Source organism: Mya arenaria, chromosome 17 (assembly GCF_026914265.1).
Source record: "Mya arenaria isolate MELC-2E11 chromosome 17, ASM2691426v1".
NCBI lineage: Eukaryota > Metazoa > Mollusca > Bivalvia > Myida > Myidae > Mya > Mya arenaria.
Genome location: NC_069138.1, coordinates 13,832,835 through 13,839,566, shown reverse-complemented (window position 1 = coordinate 13,839,566; position 6,732 = coordinate 13,832,835).

The window sequence follows — 6,732 nt, the reverse complement described above, 5'->3', positions numbered from 1 at the left end:
CTTATATTCTGGTTTGGGCCTCTAAGTTATTAACTTGCATAATGGTTTGGGTCTCTAAGTTATCAACTTATATACTAGTTTGGGCCTCTATGTTATTAACTTATATTCTGGTTTGGGCCTCTAAGTTATTAACTTATACAATTGCTTGGGCCTCTAAGTTATTAACTTGCATACTAGTTTGGGCCTCTTAGTTATTAACTTTTATACTAGTTTGGGCCTCTTAGTTATTAACTTATATACTAGTTTGGGCCTCTAAGTTATTAACTTCTATACAAGTTTGGGTCTCTAAGTTATTAACTTATATACTAGTTTGGGCCTCTAAGTTATTAACTTATATACTAGTTTGGGCCTCTAAGTTATTAACTTATATACTAGTTTGGGCCTCTAAGTTATTAACTTATATACTAGTTTGGGCCTCTAAGTTATTAACTTATATACTAGTTTGGGCCTCTAAGTTATTAACTTGCATAATGGTTTGGGCCTCTAAGTTATTAACTTATATACTGGTTTGGGCCTCTAAGTTATTAACTTATATACTAGTTTGGGCCTCTAAGTTATTAACTTATATACTAGTTTGGGCCTCTAAGTTATTAACTTGCATAATGGTTTGGGTCTCTAAGTTATTAACTTATATACTAGTTTGGGCCTCTAAGTTATTAACTTATATACTAGTTTGGGCCTCTAAGTTATTAACTTATATACTAGTTTGGGCCTCTAAGTTATTAACTTGCATACTAGTTTGGGCCTCTTAGTTATTAACTTGCATACTAGTTTGGGCCTCTTAGTTATTAACTTGCATACTAGTTTTGGGCCTCTTAGTTATTAACTTGCATACTAGTTTGGGCCTCTTAGTTATTAACTTGCATACTAGTTTGGGCCTCTTAGTTATTAACTTGCATACTAGTTTGGGTCTCTTAGTTATTAACTTGCATACTAGTTTGGGTCTCTAAGTTATTAACTTATATACTAGTTTGGGCCTCTAAGTTATTAACTTATATTCTAGTTTGGGCCTCTTTGTTATTAACTTGTGTACTGGTTTGGGTCTCTAAGTTATTAACTTATATACTAGTTTGGGTCTCTTAGTTATTAACTTCTATACAAGTTTGGGTCTCTAAGTTATTAACTTATATACTAGTTTGGGCCTCTAAGTTATTAACTTATATTCTAGTTTGGGCCTCTTTGTTATTAACTTGTGTACTGGTTTGGGTCTCTAAGTTATTAACTTAAATTTTAATATATAATTGTTTGGGCCTCTAAGTTATTAACTTATATTATGTCCACGTTCCTCCGAAAAAATTGAATCTCGGCCGATTTTGATAAAACTTGGAACAAACAATCGTCAATGACTTTAACGAGGTGTATTTATTTATTTTTAAAACCCGTTGATTTGAAGCGCCACCTAGCGGACACGTGCTATTTGGCGCAAACGTCGCTGAAACCGTAAAAAAATATAATTTTACGGCATTTTTTATTGAAAAAAAAATCGGAATATAATTTATTGAATGCTGAATAAATAATCCTATAATTTTAGTACTAGTATTTAAGAAGAAAATTAATAATTAATAATTTTAAGTTTTATGACGAAAAGCCTTCTATAAGGAGTCGCCAAAAATAGATACCCATCGGTGAATGTGACGTATCTATTTCGAAAACGAAATCGGGTAGGGTATGTTTTTATTATTTCACAGGAAATCAAATAGAATAATGAATATAATTTTGTAAAAAAAAAAAAATGACATTGAGGTAAATTGCTGAAAGATATAAGTATTATAAGAAAATCGATAGAGTTAGCGTGATTTCTACGCCACCGTCAACGTCATTATAAAACACGTCAAGTTAGTGATGGCATGGGTTTGATGCATGAGGAAAGTTGTGGAGTGAAACGTAATATTCGTCCATAAATTGTGGTATCTGTATCTTTTTATTGTTTAATCTAATATTTGCCAGTATCAGAACTAAGTAGAATATAAGAAATTAGTAAGATGTTAAAATTCTTGCTACCTGAAAAATATCTACATAATTGAAACACTAGTTTACGGCTTGTATGAACCTGTTAAAACTGGGATAAAATCATACGCCATGATCGATTTTTAGTTAATTTATTTTATTTTCGCTAAAAAAAAGAGAAAGTCACAAAACAAATCTGGTGTCTGAATTGAAATTAATTGGCTATTTCATTTTATTCATCATATATATCAAACATCAAGATATCACTACAGCATCATATATTATCTTATTGTATACACGATCGGGGCTATATTGAAACGGATTAAACGAAACCACGGCTTATAATGATGTACGTGAAGTTAGCGGCCTAGTGGTGTGAAGTTAGCGGCCTAGCAGCGTGAAGTTAGCGGCCTAGTGGCGTGAAGTTAACGGCCTAGCAGCGTGAAGTTAGCGGCCTAGTGGCGTGAAGTTAGCGGCCTAGCAGCGTGAAGTTAGCGGCCTAGTGGCGTGAAGTTAGCGGCCTAGCAGCGTGAAGTTAGCGGCCTAGCGGCGTGAAGTTAGCGGCCTAGCGGAGTGAAGTTAGCGGCCTAACAGCGTAAAGTTAGCGGTTTAGCGGCGTGAAGTCAGCTAAGCCGCTATGCCGCTGAATCGCTTGATCGACTTTTTTGAAAAAAAATGTTGAAAATTGCTTCAAATTGATAATTTAAGAATAAAGCATTATATTTAATTTGCAAGCTAAAACAAGAAATGCGGTATAAATTACAGACTGCTTCTAACATCGATGCAGTTTTGCTGAAATTATTTTGAAATGTTGTAGGGGCGGCTCAATGATTACACGTTAGGGGTGTCGTAACTGGGGTGTAACCTTTCGAATTGCGCCCCGCTCTCGTAATCGACTTTGTTTTGTTTTAATTGTGGCAGCGGTGTTTGGTGGTACCACCTCTTGAACATGTCATTACTTGTTCTCTCCAAAACTGACGTAAACGTTTGAGTTTGGGGAAGGGGGGGGGGGGGAGGGCGACGGGTCAGCGGTTGTGTTATATTTTTATTTATTTGCTTCATCTTAACAACATGTTGACGTGGTGGGATTTGGGGGCGGCGGGCGCCGAATATTCATCAACTAGAAGTGCCACTACAGTTATTATACCCGTTTTTATGCGTTACCGCAACGGACACCCGGAAGTCGAGGCTCTCTGACTCTGAATACGTGACAAACGTTGGCACCTTCCTTGCAACCATGTGATTCATCTTCTCGTGTGCGTTAGTACTTTGCAAATGGGCTGGATTTTCCAGCATACACTCATTTCTTATCTTCAGTCAAATTCGTACAATTTTCATAGATAAATTTAAAGAAAAGAAGTAGCATTTTGTACATTTTTTTTTAATATTACATCAAAATAATAAGTATAAAGTATTTTAAATATAACTAAGTTATGCTATCATATGACCAGTGAGATAGTTAACTTAGGAAAATTACTTAAGATAGGTAATTATTTAAGATGTTTTATGAACACCGCACCAGGAGATTAAACAAAAATAAAAATAAATAAAAAAGTAAGGTGAAAAGTAAATTAACATTATGAAGATAATTATTTTTTTGTAAGGAAATATATTGTTATATATATATACATACAGCTACATGCCCTGGCTGATTGTTAGAACAAAATTACTGCAAATATCAGGAAAAAAACACTTACTAAATATAGCATGGTTGTCACAGAACCAGCGCAAGGTAAAAACACCACTTAACTTAGATTACAACCTACATTTACGCCAACGAAATTGCAGAACGGCAACCATTAACTAGTAGACTTAATCATTAAGAATTTCATCTTTCGCGAGTGTTTAAAAGTCCGCCTGTTCTGCCAATCATCCGATACACACTCCCTGCGTCAGAGTTTGCGTTGACAATGTGTCAGCCAATGAGGTTGTATTAGATGACATGGATTGAATTCTTAATAATCAAGAAGGAATCGTTCGCTACGCTCACTCCGCCTAGTCTAGTTGTTTGAGTAAACAACTTTGGACAACGTCTGGAATATAATAGATTAAAATCATATATAACGTTACAGTGTTAAAACAGAATGAAAAATGTAAAAATTAAAATGCACGTTTAAATTTCTAGTGTATTGATATAAGTATTTTCGCGATATTCCTTGAAACATGGATTTAACGGTGACTGAAATTGTTCCGGAAACCGGCGCCGCACTTATGGAGAAACGGTTATATCAGTTAAATAAACAGAAAGCGCTGAAGAAAAAGTACAGCGCATGTGATAGAGACACTGTTACTATTGAAAACACTGGAGGAGGAACTATGTTCCGGTTCAACACAGGAACATACGAAGTGTTTAAGGCTGCCGCTGAACAATTTTACAGCTCGGGAGAAATGCAAGGCCAGACCTTGAAGACGCAAGTTCATGATAAAAAACAGCGGATTGTCGAGACTAAATTTAAGGTCAACAATGGTAAGGGACATTATACCTTAAATATGTATCATACGGCCTGTGCATGTCTTGTCAACGGAAAAAAAGTCGAGTGGTTTTACGAAGATCATCTGCCGGAAATAGTCTCTTCTATCGAAAATAATTTAGCTGAAAGGGGCGTAACGGTGCAAGATATTAATTTATCGTTAAAGGAGTTGCTGCACCCATCGAACCTTGTTATTCAGTCTGAAGAAGAAACAGTCACTTTAATTGACTGCGACAGTGAAGTTCAGTTAAGAATGCATACTGATACAGAATGCCGCGTAGAAAATTCGCTAACAACAAGTACAAACGAAGTCGATGCCATAGATTTCCAACATCCCATCTCGGAAACCATTGCTTTACTCAAAGGTCTACAAGAATCTGTCAGTCGTTTAGAAACTAATTTGGAATATCATATTACCCAGACAGAAGAGAGATTTGCTCAACTACGGGATGAAATGTTCAGCGTCAAAAGACAAAATAAAACAAACTCTGATTTTACTGACCGTCACCTTGAAGATGTAGAATCGAGTACTATGCAGTTGAAATCGTCTTGTGAAAAAATGAACGAATCCAATGCTAAGAAATTGCAATCGATATCCGACGCAGTGAAACAACTAAATCAAACATTAAAATCGCAGAGAAAACCAGTTTCTACAAAAATAACATCACAGAAAACAGCTTTTGAAAACGATGTGAGACCGATGGAGCACAAAACAAAAACACTGGTGATTGGCGATTCAATCCTCAAATGTATGAAATTTCGGCGTCTGCATCCAAAAGTTGAACTTGACGTTAATCCAGGCAAGAAGTTATCATACATTTGCTCTAAGTTAAATGTTTCAAGCAATGAAGAGTGGCGCACTATTATAATCTACGCCGGCGGAAATGATGCTGCTGCCAGGGCTCCACTGGATAAAATCTATGGAGATCTCAAGAAAACCGTTGAACATTTGCGCCAGTGTGAATGTAAAGTTTATGTTTGCACTGTGTGTCCACGACGGGATGCAAATGTATCTCCGATAAACGAATTGGTACAGCGTGTGTGTGCAGAGACCGGTGCTGAGGTATTGGATATATGTAGCTCCTTCGTCTACAGAAATGGCAACGTGGTCCAACATCTCTTCCATAGTGGTGGTATCCACATTAATGATCAAGGTGAAACAAGGATATTTCAATGTATTAATCGCCGTGTAAATATTGCAGACACGAGGGATTCTCCAACACCGTCAATGCAAGGTGACAACATTGCCGAAAGGAGCAGTTACCAAAAATTGCGGCACGAAAAACAAACGGGCCAATTCACCGCAAACGCTAACATTAGACATCCGGTAGGACAGTTTACCAAAAAGAATCGGTACACCGGATGGTCTAGTAATGAACGACCTGAGACCGGAAGAAACGATATAACCAGAATAGATAGTTATTCTTATCCTATGCGACATCCTTATCAGAAACATCCGCAACAGAACATCGAAAGGAATCACTGTACCGGAAGCGCCTACCGAGAATATTCGGCGCGACAGCTGACGGGAAGGTATCACCCCACCGGAAGCTCCGGGCCAGAACTTCCTGCGCGACAAGACTACGGAAGGAATAATTTCACCGGAAGTTCCGGGTACGAACATCCGGCGCGACAGGATAGTGGAATGAATCACTCTCCCGGGTATCAACATCCTGGCCGAAATGACACTGGAAGAGATTTGCTCACCGGAAGCGGTAGATATGTGCAGCCAGAGCGACAGCGAACCGGAAGGAACGAGTTGACCGGAAGAACTGGCTATGGACTTGCGGAACAACGATATGAGCACGGGCAATCTCATCCATATAGACAGTCCTCTTATGAAGGTGTTATGCACGGACATAGTTACAACAAGACTAGAGACTTTTGTACGAACTGCAATATGGATAATCATGCAACAGAAGCATGTCGACGACGTTTCTATTAGGGATTTACTGACAGTCACACAATCAATTTTGCTAGCAAGAACAGGTTTGAAAATTTGCTTAATATTTGTTCAGAGTGTAATTTTTATAATTGTGCATGTGTTAGACATACTATTTCTGCTAAAAGCAACAACCTAAAATGCAACCACAAGTATAGCACTAATGAAACAATATCAAGACAAGTATTTATAAATGAACACGATGACCCTTTTCCTTTTCGTTGCAAAGGTTTACACGTTGCGTGCTTGAATATCCAACATGTATTGCCAAAGTTTGATGAAATCAAATATTATTTGATGTCATCGCGCAAAACTTTTGATATTTTTGGGTTCAGTGAAACATTTTTGACTGACAGAATATCAGACAAAATA